The sequence below is a fragment of the Pan troglodytes genome, chromosome 3 (assembly GCF_028858775.2).
Source record: "Pan troglodytes isolate AG18354 chromosome 3, NHGRI_mPanTro3-v2.0_pri, whole genome shotgun sequence".
Lineage (NCBI taxonomy): Eukaryota > Metazoa > Chordata > Mammalia > Primates > Hominidae > Pan > Pan troglodytes.
This window is the reverse complement of record NC_072401.2, coordinates 61,969,820-61,992,440: the sequence shown is the minus strand read 5'-3', so window position 1 is coordinate 61,992,440 and position 22,621 is coordinate 61,969,820.

Below are 22,621 nucleotides of genomic sequence, written 5' to 3'. Positions count from 1 at the left end.
CCATTTAAGGGGGAACACTACTTTAAATAGAGGTTTTCCAAGTCATTGCTTCTAGCACTTGGAGAAAGCACATTTGAAATCTTTTTACACAGTACAGCAGAGTGCTTTAAGTGCATAGGCTCTCTAGGAGTGCCAAGGTTCAAATCTCAGAAGTTTCCATGTCTGTAAAATAGGAATAATACAATTATCATCTTTTAGGGTTTTTGTGAAACATATATGAGTTAATGCTGTGCATGTAAAATGTTTAAAATAGTGCCTCTTGCAATGGAAGCAAGAAGAAACATCGGCTATTATTATTAGGACTGTATTTCATTTGCATATGTTTTCTTACCTAATATTTAACAGACAAAACCTTAGTGAAGGTTATTCTAGTGAACTATACAAGGAACACACATAGGAACATTCTTTCCTTCCTTTTCCTTCCTTTCCCTCTTTTTCCTCCTTTTCTTCTGGCATAGTGCTTCATGGAATAGTGAATAGAGCATGGACTTAGAATGGAATTCTGACTCTGCTAGTTAATTTGAGCAGATTACTTAAATCCCTTGAGCATAATTTTTCTCCTATTTAGAATGGGTTGATACCATCTATATGCAGGACCTTTGTGAGTGTTAATAAATTGCATAATGTATGTGAAACTGTCTAGCAAAAAATGGCAATAAACAACGGCTTCCATTGTGAGTGGCAGAAGTCCTCATAGACAGAGCTCTAACTTTGGAGAGAGATACACCAGCCTGCAAATCCTGGCTTTACTCTGTAGCTGCTGGTTGGCATTTTTGTGTCTTAACTTCCTTGTCCGTAAATGGAATGAATAATAGCTTTCCAGACTATTGTAGGAATTATAGGAAACAGTATATGCAAAGTGCCCCTCACACTATCTGGTACAAATAAGAAGGGAATCATGGACTACATTAAGGTAAAATGATGACTGCTCTGAATGTCAGTGTGGCAGAACATAAGAATTTTGTTCAGAATCTCTCTGTGCATCCTAATACAATCTGGCATCTTAGCTTTCTGTGTATTTCATTGCAGGAGTGTAGAAGACTAAATGTCTGAATATCAGCATAAACTCCAGAATTGGCAGTGGGAGTTTAATAAGCTATAGGCCAACAGGAGGCAATATGACATAGCAAACAAGAAACATACAACTTTGAAAGAACCAGAACCAAATTTCTGTCTTCTAATAATTATAGATTTGAGTAAATTACCTAACTTTCTGTACTTAATTTTTCTGCTCTAAGAATAGTAATATATGTACAAACTAAATGAGAATAGCTCAATGGTGTTATGCGAAGTAAAAGAATCCATATTCAAAAGGTTACATATTGCATAATTCCATTCATATGACATTTCTAGAAAAGGCTATACCGGAAAGACAAAAACAAATTAGAGGTTGCCACAGTATGATGATGGCAAAGAGGGCCTTTATGACAAGGAAATTTTTGGGGAGATGAAATTTTTCTGTATCTTGTGGTGTTGGTTTTAAGACTATATGTGCTTGTCAAAAGTCATAGAACTATTCACTAAAAAGGTAAATTTAATTTAATGTAAGTTATACGTCAATAAAATTTACATTCAAAATAGTAAAACAAATGAAATTATAATTATTGCAAATAAACAGTACTCATCAAAGGCCAGCCATTGCCATCACTACCTTACATGCATTATCTTGTTTAATACTTCATAGCAGCCCTTTGGGGAGGAATTAACCTCATTTTACAGAAATAAAAACTGAGGCTCACAGACGTGAAATAATTTGACTAGTCTCATATGTCTGTAAATGATAGAGCCAGCATTTCCTTCCAGGTCTTTCTGACACCAAAGGCTCTCCCCTTTATCATTTAGAATTACTATGTGAATGGTGCTTGACATAAATCTAGCTCTAAAAAATAATAGTTTTTTTTTTCCCCATCACCAGCTGATTATGGAAGTTGGCGGTGGGGGGAAATAGCAGCCCTTGTCTGCTATTTAAGTCTATCTTTTATGCTGTATCCCCTCAAACAACTACAATGTCCCAATATAACTTCCCTGATGTGATGGGAACAAAGATGTAAACTAGTATGATTGTCAACAATCACATTTTTAGTATGGAGGTAATTATTTTTTGTTTCCCTTTAGGCATCTACTTGAGTAGCTCTCAGTAATTCATAGTATGTATAAATTACCTGGACTTGTTTATGCCTAAACCTTACTTGTACAGTTGAAATTTATTGCAGAAAATCTTTCTTAAGATTGTTTTAAATTGTTAATAATGTAAATAGGCATGCTACTGCTCTCCTATTATCTCATATTAATGTGCCATTATAATGAAAAAATACTACAGTGCATAGGAATTATATCATGAGACAATAGCAACATACTTTCCTTGAGGAAGATGTAAGATAACTTCTCTGATTGAGATTTTTCTTCAACCGATGTTATTGTCGTCCCTGAAAAGGAGAAATTACAAAACTGACACCAGGTAACAAGTAAAGTATTCTCATGTTGTAAACGAAGAAGTGGGAAATAGAACATAGATTAGGAGTCATTGCACATAGTAGCTCAGACCCTATTGTGTTATGGTATTTGAGAGAAGCCTAATATGGTAAATGTCATGGCATTCCACAGATATTTGTTCAGTTCTATGATATTCCTATGATGTACTTTAAGATTAAGACAGTAAAACAAACATCATTAAGATCTGCTCCTTACATGTATAACATCAACTCTTTTTTTCTTCAACTTTTTTTTTTTAAATTATACTTTAAGTTTTAGGGTACATGTGCACATTGTGCAGGTTAGTTACATATGTATACATGTGCCATGCTGGTGCGCTACACCCACTAACTCGTCATCTAGCATTAGGTATATCTCCCAATGCTATCCCTCCCACCTCCCCCCACCCCACAACAGTCTGCAGAGTGTGATATTCCCCTTCCTGTGTCCATGTGATCTCATTGTTCAATTCCCACCTATGAGTGAGAATATGCGGTGTTTGGTTTTTTGTTCTTGCAATAGTTTACTGAGAATGATGATTTCCAATTTCATCCATGTCCCTACAAAGGACATGAACTCATCATTTTTTATGGCTGCATAGTATTCCATGGTGTATATGTGCCACATTTTCTTAATCCAGTCTATCATTGTTGGACATTTGGGTTGGTTCCAAGTCTTTGCTATTGTGAATAATGCTGCAATAAACATACGTGTGCATGTGTCTTTATAGCAGCATGATTTATAGTCCTTTGGGTATATACCCAGTAATAGGATGGCTGGGTCAAATGGTATTTCTAGTTCTAGATCCCTGAGGAATCGCCACACTGACTTCCACAATGGTTGAACTAGTTTACAGTCCCACCAACAGTGTAAAAGTCTTCCTGTTTCTCCACATCCTCTCCAGCACCTGTTGTTTCCTGACTTTTGAATGATTGTCATTCTAACTGGTGTGAGATGGTATCTCATAGTGGTTTTGATTTGCATTTCTCTGATGGCCAGTGATGATGAGCATTTTTTCATGTGTTTTTTGGCTGCATAAATGTCTTCTTTTGAGAAGTGTCTGTTCATGTCCTTCGCCCACTTTTTGATGGGGTTGTTTGTTTTTTTCTTGTAAATTTGTTTGAGTTCATTGTAGATTCTGGATATTAGCCCTTTGTCAGATGAGTAGGTTGCGAAAATTTTCTCCCATTTTGTAGGTTGCCTGTTCACTCTGATGGTAGTTTCTTTTGCTGTGCAGAAGCTCTTTAGTTTAATTAGATCCCATTTGTCAATTTTGGCTTTTGTTGCCATTGCTTTTGGTGTTTTAGACGTGAAGTCCTTGCCCATGCCTATGTCCTGAATGATAATGCCTAGGTTTTCTTCTAGGGTTTTTATGGTTTTAGGTCTAACGTTTAAGTCTTTAATCCATCTTGAATTGATTTTTGTATAAGGTGTAAGGAAGGGATCCAGTTTCAGCTTTCTACATATGGCTAGCCAGTTTTCCCAGCACCATTTATTAAATAGGGAATCCTTTCCCCATTGCTTGTTTTTCTCAGGTTTGTCAAAGATCAGATAGTTGTAGGTATGCGGCGTTATTTCTGAGGGCTCTGTTCTGTTCCATTGATCTATATCTCTGTTTTGGTACCAATACCATGCTGTTTTGGTTACTGTAGCCTTGTAGTATAGTTTGAAGTCAGGTAGTGTGATGCCTCCAGCTTTGTTCTTTTGGCTTAGCATTGACTTGGCAATGCAGGCTCTTTTTTGGTTCCATATGAACTTTAAAGTAGTTTTTCCAATTCTGTGAAGAAAGGCATTGGTAGCTTAATGGGGATGGCACTGAATCTGTAAATTACTTTGGGCAGTATGGCCATTTTCACGATATTGATTCTTCCTACCCATGAGCATGGAATGTTCTTCCATTTGCTTGTATCCTCTTTTATTTCCTTGAGCAGTGGTTTGTAGTTCTCCTTAAAGAGGTCCTTCACATCCCTTGTAAGTTGGATTCCTAGGTATTTTATTCTCTTTGAAGCAATTGTGAATGGGAGTTCACTCATGATTTGGCTTTCTGTTTGTCTGTTGTTGGTGTATAAGAATGCTTGTGACTTTTGTACATTGATTTTGTATCCTGAGACTTTGCTGAAGTTGCTTATCAGCTTAAGGAGATTTTGGGCTGAGACAATGGGGTTTTCCAGATATACAATCATGTCGTCTGCAAACAGGGACAATTTGACTTCCTCTTTTCCTAATTGCATACCCTTTATTTCCTTCTCCTGCCTAATTGCCCTGGCCAGAACTTCCAACACTATGTTGAATAGGAGTGGTGAGAGAGGGCATCCCTGTCTTGTGCCAGTTTTCAAAGGGAATGCTTCCAGTTTTTACCCATTCAGTATGATATTGGCTGTGAGTTTGTCATAGATAGCTCTTATTATTTTGAAACACGTCCCATCAATACCTAATTTATTGAGAGTTTTTAGCATGAAAGGTTGTTGAATTTTGTCAAAGGCTTTTTCTGCATCTATTGAGATAATCATGTGGTTTTCGTCTTTGTCTCTGTTTATATGCTGGATTACATTTATTGATTTGTGTATATTGAACCAGCCTTGCATCCCAGGGATGAAACCCACTTGATCATGGTGGATAAGCTTTTTGATGTGCTGCTGGATTCGGTTTGCCAGTATTTTATTGAGGATTTTTGCATCAATGTTCATCAAGGATATTGGTCTAAAATTCTCTTTTTTGGTTGTGTCTCTGCCCAGCTTTGGTATCAGAATGATGCTGGCCTCATAAAATGAGTTAGGGAGGAGTCCCTCTTTTTCTACTGATTGGAATAGTTTCAGAAGGAATGGTACCAGTTCCTCCTTGTACCTCTGGTAGAATTCGGCTGTGAATCCATCTGGTCCTGGACTCTTTTTGGTTGGTAAACTATTGATTATTGCCACAATTTCAGCTCCTGTTATTGGTCTATTCAGAGATTCAACTTCTTCCTGGTTTAGTCTTGGGAGAGTGTATGTGTCGAGGAATTTATCCATTTCTTCTAGATTTTCTAGTTTATTTGTGTAGAAGTTTTTGTAGTATTCTCTGATGGTAGTTTGTATTTCTGTGGGATCGGTGGTGATATCCCCTTTATCATTTTTTATTGCGAATATTTGATTTCTCTCTCTTTTTTTCTTTATTAGTCTTGCTAGCAGTCTATCAATTTTGTTGATCCTTTCAAAAAACCAGCTCCTGGATTCACTAATTTTTTGAAGGGTTTTTTGTGTCTCTATTTCCTTCAGTTCTGCTCTGATTTTAGTTATTTCTTGCCTTCTGCTAGCTTTTGAATGTGTTTGCTCTTGCTTTTCTAGTTCTTTTAATTGTGATGTTAGGGTGTCAATTTTGGATCTTTCCTGCTTTCTCTTGTGGGCATTTAGTGCTATAAATTTCCCTCTACACACTGCTTTGAATGCGTCCCAGAGATTCTGGTATGTTGTATCTTTGTTCTCATTGGTTTCAAAGAACATCTTTATTTCTGCCTTCATTTCGTTATGTACCCAGTAGTCACTCAGGAGCAGGTTGTTCAGTTTCCATGTAGTTGAGCGGCTTTGAGTGAGATTCTTAATCCTGAGTTCTAGTTTGATTGCACTGTGGTCGGAGAGATAGTTTGTTATAATCTCTGTTCTTTTACATTTCCTGAGGAGAGCTTTACTTCCAAGTATGTGGTCAATTTTGGAATAGGTGTGGTGTGGTGCTGAAAAAAATGTATATTCTGTTGATTTGGGGTGGAGAGCTCTGTAGATGTCTATTAGGTCCACTTGGTGCAGAGCTGAGTTCAATTCCTGGGTATCCTTGTTGACTTTCTGTCTCGTTGATCTGTCTAATGTTGACAGTGGGGTGTTAAAGTCTCCCATTATTAATGTGTGGGAGTCTAAGTCTCTTTGTAGGTCACTCAGGACTTGCTTTATAAATCTGGGTGCTCCTGTATTGGGTGCGTATATATTTAGGATAGTTAGCTCTTCTTGTTGAATTGATCCCTTTACCATTATGTAATGGCCTTCTTTGTCTCTTTTGATCTTTGTTGGTTTAAAGTCTGTTTTATCAGAGACTAGGATTGCAACCCCTGCCTTTTTTTGTTTTCCATTTGCTTGGTAGATCTTCCTCCATCCTTTTATTTTGAGCCTATGTGTGTCTCTGCATGTGAGATGGGTTTCCTGAATACAGCACACTGATGGGTCTTGACTCTTTATCCAATTTGCCAGTCTGTGTCTTTTAATTGGAGCATTTAGTCCATTTACATTTAAAGTTAATATTGTTATGTGTGAATTTGATCCTGTCATTGTGATGTTAGCTGGTTATTTTGCTCGTTAGTTGATGCAGTTTCTTCCTAGTCTTGATGGTCTTTACATTTTGGCATGATTTTGCAGTGGCTGGTACTGGTTGTTCCTTTCCATGTTTAGCGCTTCCTTCAGGAGCTCTTTTAGGGCGGGCCTGATGGTGACAAAATCTCCCAGCATTTGCTTGTCTGTAAAGTATTTCTCCTTCACTTATGAAGCTTAGTTTGGCTGGATATGAAATTCCGGGTTAAAAATTCTTTTCTTTAAGAATGTTGAATATTGGCCCCCACTCTCTTCTGGCTTGTAGGGTTTCTGCCAAGAGATCCGCTGTTAGTCTGATGGGCTTCCCTTTGAAGGTAACCCGACCTTTCTCTCTTGCTGCCCTTAACATTTTTTCCTTCATTTCAACTTTGGTGAATCTGACAATTATGTGTCTTGGAGTTGCTCTTCTCGAGGAGTATCTTTGTGGCATTCTCTGTATTTCCTGAATCTGAATGTTGGCCTGCCTTGCTAGGTTGGGGAAGTTCTCCTGGATAATATCCTGCAGAGTGTTTTCCAACTTGGTTCCATTCTCTGCATCACTTTCAGGTACACCAATCAGACGTAGATTTGGTCTTTTCACTTAGTCCCATATTTCTTGGAGGCTTTGCTCGTTTCTTTTTATTCTTTTTTCTCTAAACTTCCCTTCTCGCTTCATTTCATTCATTTCATCTTCCATTGCTGATACCCTTTCTTCCAGTTGATCGCATCGGCTCCTGAGGCTTCTGCATTCTTCACGTAGTTCTCGAGACTTGGTTTTCAGCTCCATCAGCTCCTTTAAGCACTTCTCTGTATTGGTTATTCTAGTTATACATTCTTCTAAATTTTTTTCAAAGTTTTCAACTTCTTTGCCTTTGGTTTGAATGTCCTCCCGTAGCTCAGAGTAATTTGATTGTCTGAAGCCTTCTTCTCTCAGCTCGTCAAAGTCATTCTCCATCCAGCTTTATTCCATTCCTGGTGAGGAACTGCGTTCCTTTGGAGGAGGAGAGGTGCTCTGCTTTTTAGAGTTTCCAGTTTTTCTGTTCTGTTTTTTCCCCATCTTTGTGGTTTTATCTACTTTTGGTCTTTGATGATGGTGATGTACAGATGGGTTTTTGGTGTGGATGTCCTTTCTGTTTGTTAGTTTTCCTTCTAACAGACAGGACCCTCAGCTGCAGGTCTGTTGGAATACCCTGCCTTGTGAGGTGTCAGTGCGCCCCTGCTGGGGGGTGCCTCCCAGTTAGGCTGCTTGGGGGTCAGGGGTCAGGGACCCACTTGAGGAGGCAGTCTGCCCGTTCTCAGATCTCCAGCTGCGTGCTGGGAGAACCACTGCTCTCTTCAAAGCTGTCAGACAGGGACATTTAAGTCTGCAGAGGTTACTGCTGTCTTTTTGTTTGTCTGTGCCCTGCCCCCAGAGGTGGAGCCTACAGAGGCAGGCAGGCCTCCTTGAGCTGTGGTGGGCTCCACCCAGTTCGAGCTTCCCGGCTGCTTTGTTTACCTAAGCAAGCCTGGGCAATGGCGGGCGCCCCTCCCCCAGCCTTGCTGCCGCCTTGCAGTTTGATCTCAGACTGCTGTGCTAGCAATCAGCGAGACTCCGTGGGCCTAGGTCCCTCCGAGCCCGGTGCGGGTTATAATCTCGTGGTGCACCGTTTTTTAAGCAGGTCAGAAAAGCGCAGTATTCGGGTGGGAGTGACCCGATTTTCCAGGTGCGTCTGTCACCCCTTTCTTTGACTCGGAAAGGGAACTCCCTGACCCCTTGCGCTTCCCAAGTGAGGCAATGCCTCGCCCTGCTTCGGCTGGCGCATGGTGCCCGCACCCACTGACCTGCGCCCACTCTCTGGCACTCCCTAGTGAGATGAACCCGGTACCTCAGATGGAAATGCAGAAATCACCCGTCTTCTGTTTCGCTCACGCTGGGAGCTGTAGACCGGAGCTGTTCCTATTCGGCCATCTTGGCTCCTCCCCATTTCTTCAACTTTTATTTTATGTTCTGGGGTACATATGCAGGATGTGCAGGTTTGTTACATAGGTAAATGTGTGCTATGGTGGTTTGATGAACAATCAGCCCATCACCTAGATATTAAGCCCAGCATCCATTAGCCATTCTTCCTGATGCTCTCCTTCCGCCCACCACCCCTGATAGGCCCCAGTGTGTGTTTCCCACTACTATATGTCCATGTGTTCTCATAGTTCCATTCCCACTTATAAGTGATAATATGCAGTGTTTGATTTTTCTGTTCCTGCATTAGTTTGCTGAGGATAATGGCTTCCAGCTTCATTCACGTCCCTGCAAAGGAAATTATCTCATTCTTTTTTATGGCTGCATAGTACTCCATGTTGTATATGTACCACATTTTTTTAAACCAGTCTATCATTAATGGGTATTTGAGTTGATTCCATGTCATTGGGCCGTTGTGAATAGTGCTGCAATGAACATACACATGCATGTATCTTTATAATTTAATTAAATCCCATTTGTCAATTTTTGCTTTTGTTGCAATTGTTTTTGGAGTTTTCATAATGAAATATTTGCCTGTGCCTATGTCCTGAATGGTATTGCCTAGATTTTCTTCTAAGGTTTTTATGGTTTGGGGGTTAACATTTAAATCTTTAATCCATCTTGAATTAATTTTTGTATAAGGTGCAAGGAAGGGGCCAGTTTCAATTTTCTGCACATAGTTAGCCAGTTCTCCCAGCACCACTTATTAAATAGGGAATCCTTTCCCAATTGCTTGTTTTTGTCAGGTTTGTTGAAGGTCAGATCTTTGTAAGTGTGCAGTCTTATTTCTGAGTTCTCTATTCTGTTCCATTGGTGTGTCTGTTTTTTACCAATACCATGCTGTTTTGGTTACTGTAGCCACGTACTATAGTTTGAAGTCAGGTAGCATAATGCGTCCAGCTTTGTTCCTTTTGCTTAGGATTGTTTTGGCTATTTGGGCTCTTTTTTGGTTGCATGTGAATTTTTTTTTTTTTTTTTTTTTGAGACATGGTCTCATTCCATCCCCCAGGCTGGAGTACAGTGACATAATATCATCTCACTGTGGCCTCCACTTCCCAGGTTCAAGTGATTCTTCTGCCTCAGCCTCTGAAGCATCTGGGATTATAGACAATCTAGTGGGTGTGATTGATGTCAAATTTTGTTGAAGCATTTTCTGTGTCAATTGACATGATTATATGTTTTTTCTTCTTTAGCTTGTTAATATGGTGTATTACATTAATTGATTTTCAAATATTGAAACCTCCTTGCATACCTGGAATAAATTCCATTTCATCACGGTGTATTCTTCTTTTTATATACTATTGGATTCAATTGGCTAAAGTTTTGTTTAGAATTTTGTGTCTAAATTAATGAGAGATATTTGTCTGCTGCTTTCTATTTTTGTTGCTCTGGTTTTAGTATCAGGATAATACTGTCTTCATCAAATGAATTAGAAAATGTTTCCCTTTCATCTGTTTTTTTTTTTTTGGAAGGGGTCATGTAAAATTGGTGTTAATTATTTGAATATTTTGAAAAATTCACCAGTGAAACCATTCATGCCTGAATGTTTTTTAATAGAATTTTAATTATTAATTCAATTTATTTAGTAGTAGGAATATTTAAATTATCTATATTATCTTTGCTGAGTTTTGGTAGTTTGTGGTTTTCAAGGAATTTGTCCATCTCTTCTAAGTTGTTAAATTTATTAATGTAAACTCATTTCTGGTATTCCTTAATTAACATTTGAGGGCTGCTAGCTCTTTTGTAATATTCCATCATTTCATTCCTGATCCTGGTGATTTCAATCTTCTCTATTTTAATCTTTGTCAGTCTTCCCAGAAGTTTATCAGTATTATTGATTTTCTCTTAAACAGTTTTTTTGTCACTAGTTTTTTTCTGTTGTTTCTTTGTTTGCAAATTTATTAACTGAGGTTTTTATCTTGATTAATTTTGCTCTTTATTATTTCCTTCCTACTCCTACTTTATGTTTATTTTGCTCTCATTTGCTTGTTTCTTGTAGTAGAAACTTAAAGTATTGATTTTTCCCTTTATCTTTCTATAATGGGTTCCCAGTTTTACTCCATTACAGACAGAGCACCTACTTTGTATGATTTTAATTCTTTTAAATATGTTGAGGATAATTATCCAGAATATGTCTATCTTGAGAACTGTTACATGTGTGCTTGAAAAAAAAAAGTGTATCTTGCTGTTGAGTGAAGTGTTTTATAAATGTCAATTGGACCCTATTGGTTGATAGTGTTGTTTAGATCTGTATCCTTGCTGATTTTCTGCCAGGTAATTCTATCAATTATTGAAATCAGAGGATGTTGAACTTGCCAACTACATTGTACATTTTTCTTTGTCTCCTTTTACTTCTCTCAGTTTTTGCTTCATATATTTTGAAGCTCTGTTGTTTTGTGTATGAACATGTAGAATTGCTAAATATTATTGGTGGATTGATCCTTTTAGAAGTACGTATGTGCCTCTTTGGCCCTAGTAAGTTTCTTTGTTTTAAAATTTACATGTTCTGATACCAATACAGCTATTCCTTTTTAAAATAGTTTTTATGATTTATCTTTTTCCATCCTTTTATTTTCAACTTATCTATGTAGCTATATTTGAAATGAGTTTCTTTTTTGTCGATTAAAAAATAAAATAAAACTTTTTTTCTTCAACTTTTAAGTTCAGGGGTAGATGTGCAAGATATGCAGGTTTGTTTCATAGGTAAACATGTGCGATACTGGTTTGCTGCACAGAACAACCAATTGCCTAGGTATTAAGCCCAGAATCCATTAGCTATTCTTCCCTCCTCCCATGCCCCACCCTCCAACAGGTCCAAGTGTGTTGTTTCCCCTTATGTGTGTCCATGTGTTCTCATCATTCAGCTCCCACTTATAAGTGAGAACATGCAGTGTTTGGTTTTGTGTTCCTGCATTAATTTGCTACGAATATGGCTTCCAACTCCATCATTGCTCCTGCAAAGGACATGACATTATTCCTTTTTATGGCTGCATAGTATTCCATGGTGTATATGTACCACATTTTCTTTCTCCACTCTATATTTAATAGGCATTTGGGTTGATTCTGTGTCTTTGCTATTGTGAATAGTGCTGCAATGAACATACATGTATGTGTACCTTTGTAATAGAATGATTTATATTCCTTTGGGAATATACCCAGTAATGGGATTGATAGGTCAAATTGCATTTCTGCCTCTAGATCTTTGACGAATTGCCACACTGTCTTCCACAATGGTTGAATCAATTTACACTCCAACCAACAGTGTAAAAGCATTCCTTTTTCTCTGCAACCTCACCAGTATCTGTTGTTTCTTGACTTTTTAATAACAGCCATTCTGACTGGCATGAGATGGTATCTCATTGTGGTTTTGATTTGCTTTTCTCTAATGATCAGTGATGTTGAGCTTTTTTTCATGTGTTTGTTGGCTGCATGTATGTCTTCTTTTGAGAAGTGTGTTCATGTCCTTTATTCACTTTTTAAGGAGTTGTTTGTTTTTTTCCTTGTACATTTGTTTAAGTTCCTTGTAGACTCTGGATATTAGACCTTCGTCAGCTAGATAGATTGCAAAAATTTTCTCCCATTCTGTAGGTTGTCTGTTAGCTCTGATAATAGTTTCTTTTGCTGTACAGAAGCTCTTTAGTTCAAGTAGATGCTATTTGTCAGTCTTTGCTTTTGTTGCAATCGCTTTTGGCATTTTCGTTATGAAATCTTTGCCCGTGCTTATGTCTTGAATGGTATTGCCTATATTTTTCTTCTAGGATTTTTACAGTTTTGGATCTTCCATTTAAGTCTTTAGTCCATCTTGATTTAACTTTTGTTTATGGTGTAAGGAAGGGGTCCAGTTTCAGTTTTTTGCATGTGACTAGCCAGTTCTCCCAGCACAATTTATTAAGTAGAGTATCCTTTACTCATTGCTGGTTTTTGTTAGGCTTGTCGAAGATCAGATTGTTGTAGATGTGCAGTCTTATTTCTGAAATCTCTATTCTGTTCCATCAGTCTATGTGTCTATTTTTGTACAAATACCGTGCTGTTTTGGTTACTGTAGCCATCTGGTATAGTTTGAAATCGGGTAACATAATGCCTCCAGCTTTGTTCCTTTTGCTTAGGATTGTCTTGGCTATTTGGGCTTTTTTTGTTCCATATGAATTTTAAAATAGTTTTTTCTATTTCTGTGAGGAATGTCAATGGTAATTTAATGGGAATAGAATTGAATGTATAAATTACTTTGGGCAGTATGGCCATTTTCACAATATTGATTCTTCCTATCCATGAACATGGATTCTTTCTTTCCCCAAGTTTTTCCATTTGTTTGTGTCCTCTCCAATTTCTTTGAGTAGTAGTTTGTAGTTCTCCTTGAAGAGGTCCTTCATTTCCCTTGTTAGCTATATTCCTAGGTATTTTATTCTTTTTGTAGCAATTGTGAATGAGAGTACATTCATGATTTGGCTCTCTGATTGCCTGTTGTTGGTGTACAGAGATTTTTGCACATTGATTTTGTGTCCTGAGACTTTGCCGAAGTTGCTTATCAGCAGAAGAAGCTTTTGGGCTGAGACAATGGGGTTTTCTAGATACAGGGTCATGTCATCTGCAGACAAAGATAATTTGACTTCCTCTCTTCCTATTTGAGTATCCTTTATTTCTTTCTCTTGTCTGATTGCCCTGGCCAGAACTTCCAATACTATGTTGAATAGGAGTAGTGAGAGAGGGCATCCTTGTCTTGTGCTGGTTTTCAAAGGGAATCCTTCCAGCTTTTGCCCATTCAGTATGATATTGACTGTGGGTTTGTCATAAATTGCTGTTATTATTTTGAGGTGTGTTCCTTTTTTGTCTTTATTTCTGTTTATGTGTTGAATCACATTGATTGATTTGTGCATGTTGAAACTCCCTTGCATCCCGGGGATGAAATGAACTTGATCATGGTGGATAAACTTTTTGATGTGATACTGGATTCAGTTTGCCAGTATTTTATTGATGATTTTTGTACCTATGTTCATCAGGGATATTGGCCTGAAATTTTCTTTTTTGGGGTATCAAAAAAAGTGAAGCCTTTGGTATCAGGATGATGCTGGGCTTTTAGAATAGTTTCAGTAGAATTGGTACCAGCTCTTCTTTTTACCTCTGGTGGAATTCAGCTGTGAACCTGTCTGGTTCTGGGCTTTTTTTTGGTTGGCAGGCTATTTCTTACTGCCTGAATTTCAGAACTCATTACTAGTCTATTCAGTGACTCAACTTCTTCCTGATTCAGTCTTAGGAGGGTGTATGTGTCCAGGAATTTATTCATTTCTTCTGGAGTTTGTAGTTTATGTCCATAGAGATATTTATAGTATTCTCTGATGGTCATATTTCTGAGGGTCAGTGGTAATATCCCCCTTATCATTTCTGATTGTGTCTATTTGATTATTCTCTCTTCTCTTCTTTATTGGTCTAGCTAGTGATCTATTTTATTATTTTTTTCAAAAACACAGCCCCTGGACTTACTGATTTTTTTGTGGGTTTTCTTTGTGTCTCTATTGCCTTCAGTTTTGCTCTGATCTTGGTTATTTCTTATCTTCTGTTAGCTTTGGGATTGTTTGCTCTTGGTTCTCTATTTTTTTTTTTATTGAGATGGAGTCTTACTCTGTCACTCAGGCTGGAGTGCAGTGGCACAATCTCTGCTCACTGCAACCTCTGCCTCCCAGGTTAAAGTGATTTTCCTGCCTCAGCCTCCCAAGTAGCTGGAATTACAGGTGCATGCCACCAAACACAGCTAAATTTTTTTGTTTTAATTTTTAGTACAGATGGGGTTTCACTGTATTGGTGAAAACATGGTCTCCAACTCCTGACCTCAAGTGGTTTGCCTGCCTTGGCCTCCCAAAGTGCAGGGATTACAGGTGTGAGCAAATACACATGGCTGATTCTCTATTTCTTTTAGTCGTGATGTTAGGTTGTTGATTTAAGATCTTTCTAGGTTTTTGATGTGGATATTTTAGTGTTATAAATTTCCCTCTTAACACTGCTTTAACTGTGTCCCAGAGATTCTGGTATGTTGTGACTTGGTACTCAAAGGTTTCAAAGAACTTCTTGATTTCTGCCTTAATTTCATTATTTATCTAGGAGTCATTCAGGAGCAGATTGTTCAATTTTCATATAGTTGTGAGGTTTTGAGTGAGTTTCTTAATCTTGAGCTTTCATTTGATTGTGCTGTGGTCTGAGAGACTGTTATGATTTCATTTATTTTTCATTTGCTGAGGAGTGCTTTACTTCTGATTATGTGATCAATTTTAGTGTAAGTGCCATGTGGTGATTAGATGAATGTATATTCTGGTTTTGTTTTGTGTGTGTGTGTGTGTGTGTGTGTGTGTGTGTGTGTGTGTGTGGAGAGTTCTGTAGATATCTATCAGGTTCACTTGACCCAGAGCTGAGTTCAGGTCCTGAATATCTTTGTTAATTTTCTGTCTCAATTATCTGTCTAATATTGTCAGTGGGGTGATAAACTCTACTATTATTGTGTGGGAGTCTAAGTCTCTTTGTAGGTCTCTAAGGATTTGCTTTATGAATCTGGGTGCTCCTATTTTGGGTGCATATATATTTAGGATAGTTAGCTCTTCTTGTTGAATTGAATCCTTTACCATTACATAATGTCCTTTGTCTTTTCTGATCTTTGTTGGCTTAAAGTCTGTTTTGTCAGAAACTGGGATTGAAACCCCTGCTTTTTTCTATTTTCCATTTGTTTGGTAAATTTTCCTTCATCCCTTTATTTTGAGTCTATGTGTGTCTTTGCATGTGAGATGGGTCTCTTGAAGAGAGCATACTGCTTTTTCTTGACTCTATCCAGCTTGCCATTCTGTGTCTTTTAAATGGGGCATTTAGCCCGTTTACATTTAAGGTTAATGTTGTTATTTGTGAATTTTATCCTGTCATCATGATGTTAGCTGTTTATTTTGCAGACTTGTGTATGTGGTTATTTCACAGTGTCACTGGTCTGTGTAGTTCAATGTGTTTTTGTAGTGGCTGGTCATGGTTTTTCCTTTCCATATTTAGTGCTTTCTTCTGGAGCTTTTGCCAGGAAGGCCTAATGGTGATGAATTCCCTCAATGTTTGCTTGCCTGAAAAGAATTCTACTTCTCCTTCGCTTATGAAGCTTAGTTTAGCAGGACATGAAATTCTGGGTTGGATTTTTTTTTCTTTAATACCGTTGAATATTGGTCTCCAATCTCTCCCGGCTTACAGGGTTTCTGCTCAGAGGTCCGCCGTTAGTCTGATGGACTTCCCTTTTTAGGTGACCTGGCCTTTCTTTCTGGCTGCCCTTAACATTTTTTCTTTCATTTCGACCTTGGTGAATCTGATGATTGTGTCTTGGGTTGATCTTCTCATCGAATATCTTACTGGGGTTCTCTGGCTTTCCTGAATATGAATGTTGGCCTGTCCTTCTAGGTTGGGGAAGTTCTCCTAGATGATATCCTGAAGTATGTTTGCCCACTTGGTTCTGTTCTCCCTGTCTCTTTCAGGTACCCCAATTAGTTGTAGGTTCAGTCCTTTGTTTTACATAATCCCTTATTTTTTGCAGTTTTTGTTTGTTTCTTTTCATTCTTTTTTCTCTATTCTTGTCTGCCTGTCTTATCTCAGAAAGCTAGTCTTCAAGCTCTGAGATTCTTTCCTCAACTTGGTCATTCTGCCACTGAAACTTGTGATTGCATAGTGTAGTTCATGTATTGTGTCCATTAGGCTCATTATGTTCCTCTTTAAAGTGGCTATTTTTGTTATCACCTCCTGTATTGTTTTATTATTATTCTTAGCTACTTTGCATTGGGTTAGAACATGCTCCTTTAGCTAAGTGAAGTTGGTTATTACTCACCTTCTGAAGACTACTTCTGTCAATTTAGCCATCTTAGCCTCAGCCCATTTCTGTGCCCTTGCTGTAGAAGTGTTGTGGTCATCTGGAGGAGAAGCAGCACTCTGGCTTTTTTAGTTTTCAGCATTTTTGTGTCATATTTTTCTCATCTTTGTGGGCTTATCTACCTTCGATCTTTGAGGTTGCTGACCATCAAATTGAATTTTTGTGAGATTTTTTCTGTTGATATTGTTGTTGTTGCTTTCTGTTTGTTTGGTTTTTGGGTTTTGGGTTTTTTTTGGAGATGGAGTCTCACTCTGTCACCAGTGTGGAGTGCAGTGGCACAATCTCGGCTCACTGCAACCTCTGCCTCCCCAGTTCAAGCAATTCTCCTACCTCAGCCTCCTGAGTAGCTGGGACTACAGGCACGCGCCACCATGCCCAGCTAATTTTTGTATTTTTATATACTCCAGACCCTAGTTGCCTTGGTCCCTCCCACACCTGAAGGTATCACTAGTAAAGGCTGCAAAAGAGCAAAGATTGAAGACTGCTCCTTCCTCTGGCAGCTCCATCCCAGGGGGGCACCAACCTGATGCCAGCTGAATGCTCCTGTTGGAGGTGTCTGGAGACCCATGTTGGGAGGTCTCACCGAGTCAGGAGGAAATAGATCAGAGACCTGCTTAAAGAAACAGTCTGGCTGCTCCTTGGCAGAGCAGGTTTGCTGCGCTAACTGCCTAGCCTCTCCAGAGCTGGCAGCCTGGAAAGTTGAAGTCAGCTGAACCACAGAGATGGCAGCTGACCTTCCCCTGGGGCTCCGTTTCAGAGAGACCTCAGAGTTCTGTACATATAAACCTGGCTGGAGTTGCTGAAATTCCCACAGGGAGGCCCCGCACAGTAAGGAGGGATGGTTCCCAGTCCCGCTTAAAGAATCTGTCTGGCCACGATCTGCAGGGGAATAGTCCATCTCAGGCAGTCTCCAGCTGGCTGCTGCTGGCCAGCTCGAATTCCAAGCCAGTGGGTCTTAACTTGTGAGATGCCGTGGGAGTGGGGCCTGCAGAACCATGCCACTTGGCTCCCTGTATTCACCCCTTCCTAGGGGAATGCATGTGTGGATCTCTCACCTTGCCATAATTCCTGGGTATGGAACATGCAAAACTCCTGGATCTCTGTGAGTGCCAGTTAGTGCAGTTAGTTACAAGTATTTATTATAAATATGAGATTTATTTACATTAAAAGTTTAGTGTTCAAAACCTGTCTGTTTATATTGCCTACAACTCTGAGAAATGAAATTATGTTGGATATTTTGGAAAGAATGCTAAGGTAATTCTTTACTCCCTACTCCAACAACCTTGAGATGTTTATTCAGGGTGAGGAAACCTCTCTTCTTCCTTCAACAATTAAATACAAAGATAGATCATTGATTCTAGTCTAATCTGAAGAAAATGTACTGGAATACAATCTGAAAGTGACTTAGTACATGATATTGGGTGTTGCAGAATTCCTGGGTCATAGAGCATACGTTTGTGTAATTCGACTAAAATGTACTGCTACTACTAGCATTCTGTGAAGGTTCCACATCCTTGCCTACACTCAACTTACTCCCTTGGTTTATTAGGTGTAAAGTGATGCCTTAGTTTTGTTTTAATTATATTTCTCTGAATACTAGTTATTTGAGCATTTTTATATGCTTGCTAGCTTTTTGTTTTTGTAAATTTCCTTTTCATGTGCTTTACTCATGTTTCTACTGAGATTACTGTTTTCCTAGTTGATTTGCAGGGTTATTTTGTATATTGTAGATATCAGTACATTGTCAGTTTTAGATATTTTAAGTATCTTCCTCAATTCTATCCTTAATGTTAGTTTGTTAGTTGCGTAACAGAAATAGTCAAATATGTCTTATTTTTGCCTTACATTTAATACTTTCTATGTTTTGCTGTAACAATCTATTCCTTATCCTATGTTGCAAAGATATTCTTCCTTTTTTAATGTTAACATGATCAGTTTTTCCCTTCTTACTTAGGTCTCCAATCCATTTTTGGAGTCTGCCTTTGTGCATAGTTTTAGGTAAGGTTCTATTGTTGTGGTGATCCTGAAAATGTGTCTCTTAGAATATTATTGACAGGTGGCTCAACTTCTGTGCTTTGAGCCCAAAGCTGCACTCACACTGCAGCCACATTTCCCATGAGCTCCTCCCAGCCTGTGACTAAGCACAGGAGGGTTTTTAAGGTAAGCCCATTTCTGGGAGATGTGGAATTCCTTTGATGAGTAACTTTGACGTAAGGACTCCCCAAAGGCTTGGCCAAATCTTCTTAAAACTGCACTGCAATGTGGAACTCTTCCTACCCAACTGTTTTTACTTCCTTCTGTACTACACAAGGATCAGAGCTGCATGGCATTCTGAAGTGTCTCTATGACTCTTCCAACAAGCATACTATTTTCTTCACATGTGTTTTCCTTAATAATTATCTTGCACCTCAGATTCCATCTTGAGGTCTGATAGAGTGGTCTTAGAAAATTTGGAACTGATTAGCTCACCTCAGTGTGTGTTGGACAGAGGATGCCATGCTGAATGGCTGCAGGGCACAGATAATCCCAGGCATAAGGTGGCAGGTGCATTGTTAAAGATTTCACCAGCAGTAGCCCAGGAAAACTTTTTGGTGCTTCCTGATAGAGGGGACACCATTGCAGGTAATAGTTCAGGCAGCCGAAAGATAGGAGGGAAGAATGCCTCTTACAAAGATGTTGGAGTTGGCTAGTTACTGTTAAATTGCATTGTTGTCCTACATAGGGATAAGGAGAAACTGAAGGCCATTTAAAATATGTTAAAGGCTAAGCATGAGAACCAGTTACAAAAAAGCTTTTATTTCATGCAGAGGAAGAGTAGACACAGCCAAGGAGCAGGCTAAAGATCTAATAGTTAGATACCCAGAGTTTGAATGCTTAGTCAAAGCTGATCGGCTATGCTTTGGTCAGAGTCCTAATTGGAAAAACCCAGGAACTTGAAATATAAGATGGGTCAACTGGATTGATGTCTCTCGGGATGTGGGTTCTGCAGACTCCCTGAAACCTCAGAGTTTATAGAAGTAATCACTGTCTCCTTAGTAAGAGCCAGCTCTTCTCCCCTGCTGAAAGATGCTATAGAGCTGTTTCACCCACAAGGCAACAGGTGCTCCTCAAGAGATATTCTTACCTCCTCAACTGACAACCAGGCCAATGGCTCAGCTAGTAACATGCTGGGCTTGAAAAGATAGAAAAAGAGACTATGTACTAAAGAACTGTAAGAACTGGTGCGTATCTATTGGCTCCTGACATTAGGTTTTGAGGGTGGTTGATCATGGAGGGGTGAATGAAAGACTGGATAAGTAAGAATTCATTGACTTAGGAGCACTTTCTCAAGACATGGAATTTGACAACCTAGCAAAAACCCAAGGAGCAAACCTGCTAGGGTGGCTCTTAGCATCCTGGAAGAAGCCATATCCAGGATTGAATACAGATGAAGTGTCCCAGTTGCCTTAGAAGACAGCGGAGAAAGAAATAAAGAGGCTGAGGGAAGTGGGCATGTTGAAATGGATATATTATGTGAGGCCAGAAGACCCACCAGGGCATGTGTTTCATCGGGAAGCCCAGAGGACATATCATTTATGAAAGTCACTACAAATGAGCTGGTGAGAGGAGCTTGAGAATAACTAAGAAGTTCAATGATGGCTCTCGTTGCAGGTGGAGGCTGCAATAAGGGAAGCACCTACAGTCCTGAGATTGTCCATAGGGATGATGGAATCCTGAAGTAATAGATGCAAAGTGTCAGTGCTAAACTGCCAAAGCCAGGAACCCACAGTGAGCTTTAACAAATGGCAAGGTTGGAGGGACAGCTATGGAAGTTTTTCCCACAAAGAATTGTGGAGACAGTTCAAAAAGTATGGTGTTTTTAGGGGAAAATAAACAGGCAGCTAGCCAGCGTGCTGATGAACATCTACAACCAAAGAAGAAAAAATGCAAAAATGGAAGATCAGGAGGCTCTAGGTGATCACCCCAATAGAAAGCCATGATCCCTTTCTTAGTTCTTAGACTTGAGGCAATTTTCAGATCCAGAATCCATTGGCTGAAGAGGTGGCCAAGTCCCTAGGAGGAAGAACCCTGTTATACCATGATAATTATATACAGTGATGATTCCCTAAGTGCTTCTCCAAAGGGACCTATAACCTTTTACTTACTGGGTGACTATACAAAAGGCAAAGGGAATACCCAGATATTTCAAAAACTATTAGAAACAGGATCTGAGTTGATACTGATACCGGAGACATATAGCATCATTATAGCTCCTGTTAAGTGTGAAGATTTATGGGGGCCAATTATGTCCTGGATTTGAGATTCTAGGTATATAGTTCCTTTCCTTTAATACTTTAAAAATATTACTTCAGTGACATCTCATATCCAGTATTGCTGCTGAGAAAACTGATGTCATATGCTTCTTGTTTCTTTATAGGTGAACTGCTCTTTCTCTCTGGTAGCTTTTATAATGTTTTTAATTTAAAATCCACTTTAACATATCAAGGTATGGGTTTTTCCTTATTTCTTCTATTTGGAACTCTATAAGCCTTTTTTATATACAGTTTTAAAATTTTCTTTTATTATTAAAATCTTACCTTCATTAGTTTTTAAAATATTTCCTCATCTCAATTTTTAATTTTTTTTCTGCATTTGAGAATCTTGTAATTGGGATATTGGCATCTCTACTTCTCTATCCTTCATATCTCTAATTTTTTAAAATTTATTTATATATTTTTATCCTTCCCTTCTTCCTTTCTGAGAGAGTTCTTCAATTTGAACTTGCAATTCATCAATTAATTTTTCCGTCGTAACTATCCTATTATCTATCTAATCAACTGTGCTTTTGTATTTCAACTCATATTTTCCATGTCTAATATTTTCATTCTGTTTTTATGCATGCTTCTTCTTGTTTCAGATGATTAATGTGAGCAATGACAAATAGCTCATATCTTCCCTTATATCTTTAAGTACTGATATAATATGTGTTTTACATCCTTTGTTTATACTAATGCTTCTGTTTCAGAGGCTATATGTTTTCTTGTCTATTGTCTTTCTTCTGAAGAAGTTGTACCATTTGGAGTTTATTTATTTTAGACTATGATTTCATGTTTCTCCAGGAGCATCAGCTGCTTTATCAGGCAGCATGGGCTATGGAAGGGTCAAAGGGCAGGTGTTTACTTGTGTCAGTCAAAGTGAATTTAAGGAACAGATTGGGGATGAATCCTAGCGTAGAGAGTCCCAGAGCCCACAAAACCTATTATTGATCATTCTCACTCATTGACTTTCTATCAGTTGACTTTTCCAGTGGGAATTTCACTGACAAATTCTCAAGAGTGAAGCAGCACTAGAAGGAAGAAGGTTCTTTTAATTTTAATGCAACAGCCCTGGAGATCTGGAGGGTAAGGTGAGAAGACAGTACCTGAAAGCAGCTAATTAGTGCTACCTTTTCCAGAAACTTCTCTCCTCAGCAGGCTTTTTCTCCCGTCCTTTCAAAATTGGTGGTCTGAATTGCTAAGACTAATTTCTGGTATGATAAGAAGGTAAACATTGTCTCAAAGCAATGTAGGGCAATACATGGTGTTGGGAGATGTAAGAGAAAAACTTAAAAAGCCTTTCTCTTAACTATCCTCTCATTCTACTCTAGACTTCAGCCACCTACCTCCCTACACACTCTATCTAGTTCAAGTTAGCTCCAGTCTCCTAGTTCTGGCCTAGAATCCAGGTTTACTTCTTTCATCTGTAGTGTGTCTAGGGTTGATCTGGAGAAAGGAACAAGTGTCCTATGCTAGTACACCATTTTTATAGACATGAAAGCCTATGTGTGTGTGCATATGTATGTACCTACCAAATGATCTTATTTTTGAAATGAAAAGTGTATAAATCATTTGTTAGTGAAGATATATATTTATTTATTTAATAAGTCCTTCATTAGTGAATAGATATATTTATTCATGTTTGTATAAATGTAAATAATGTAAACGGATA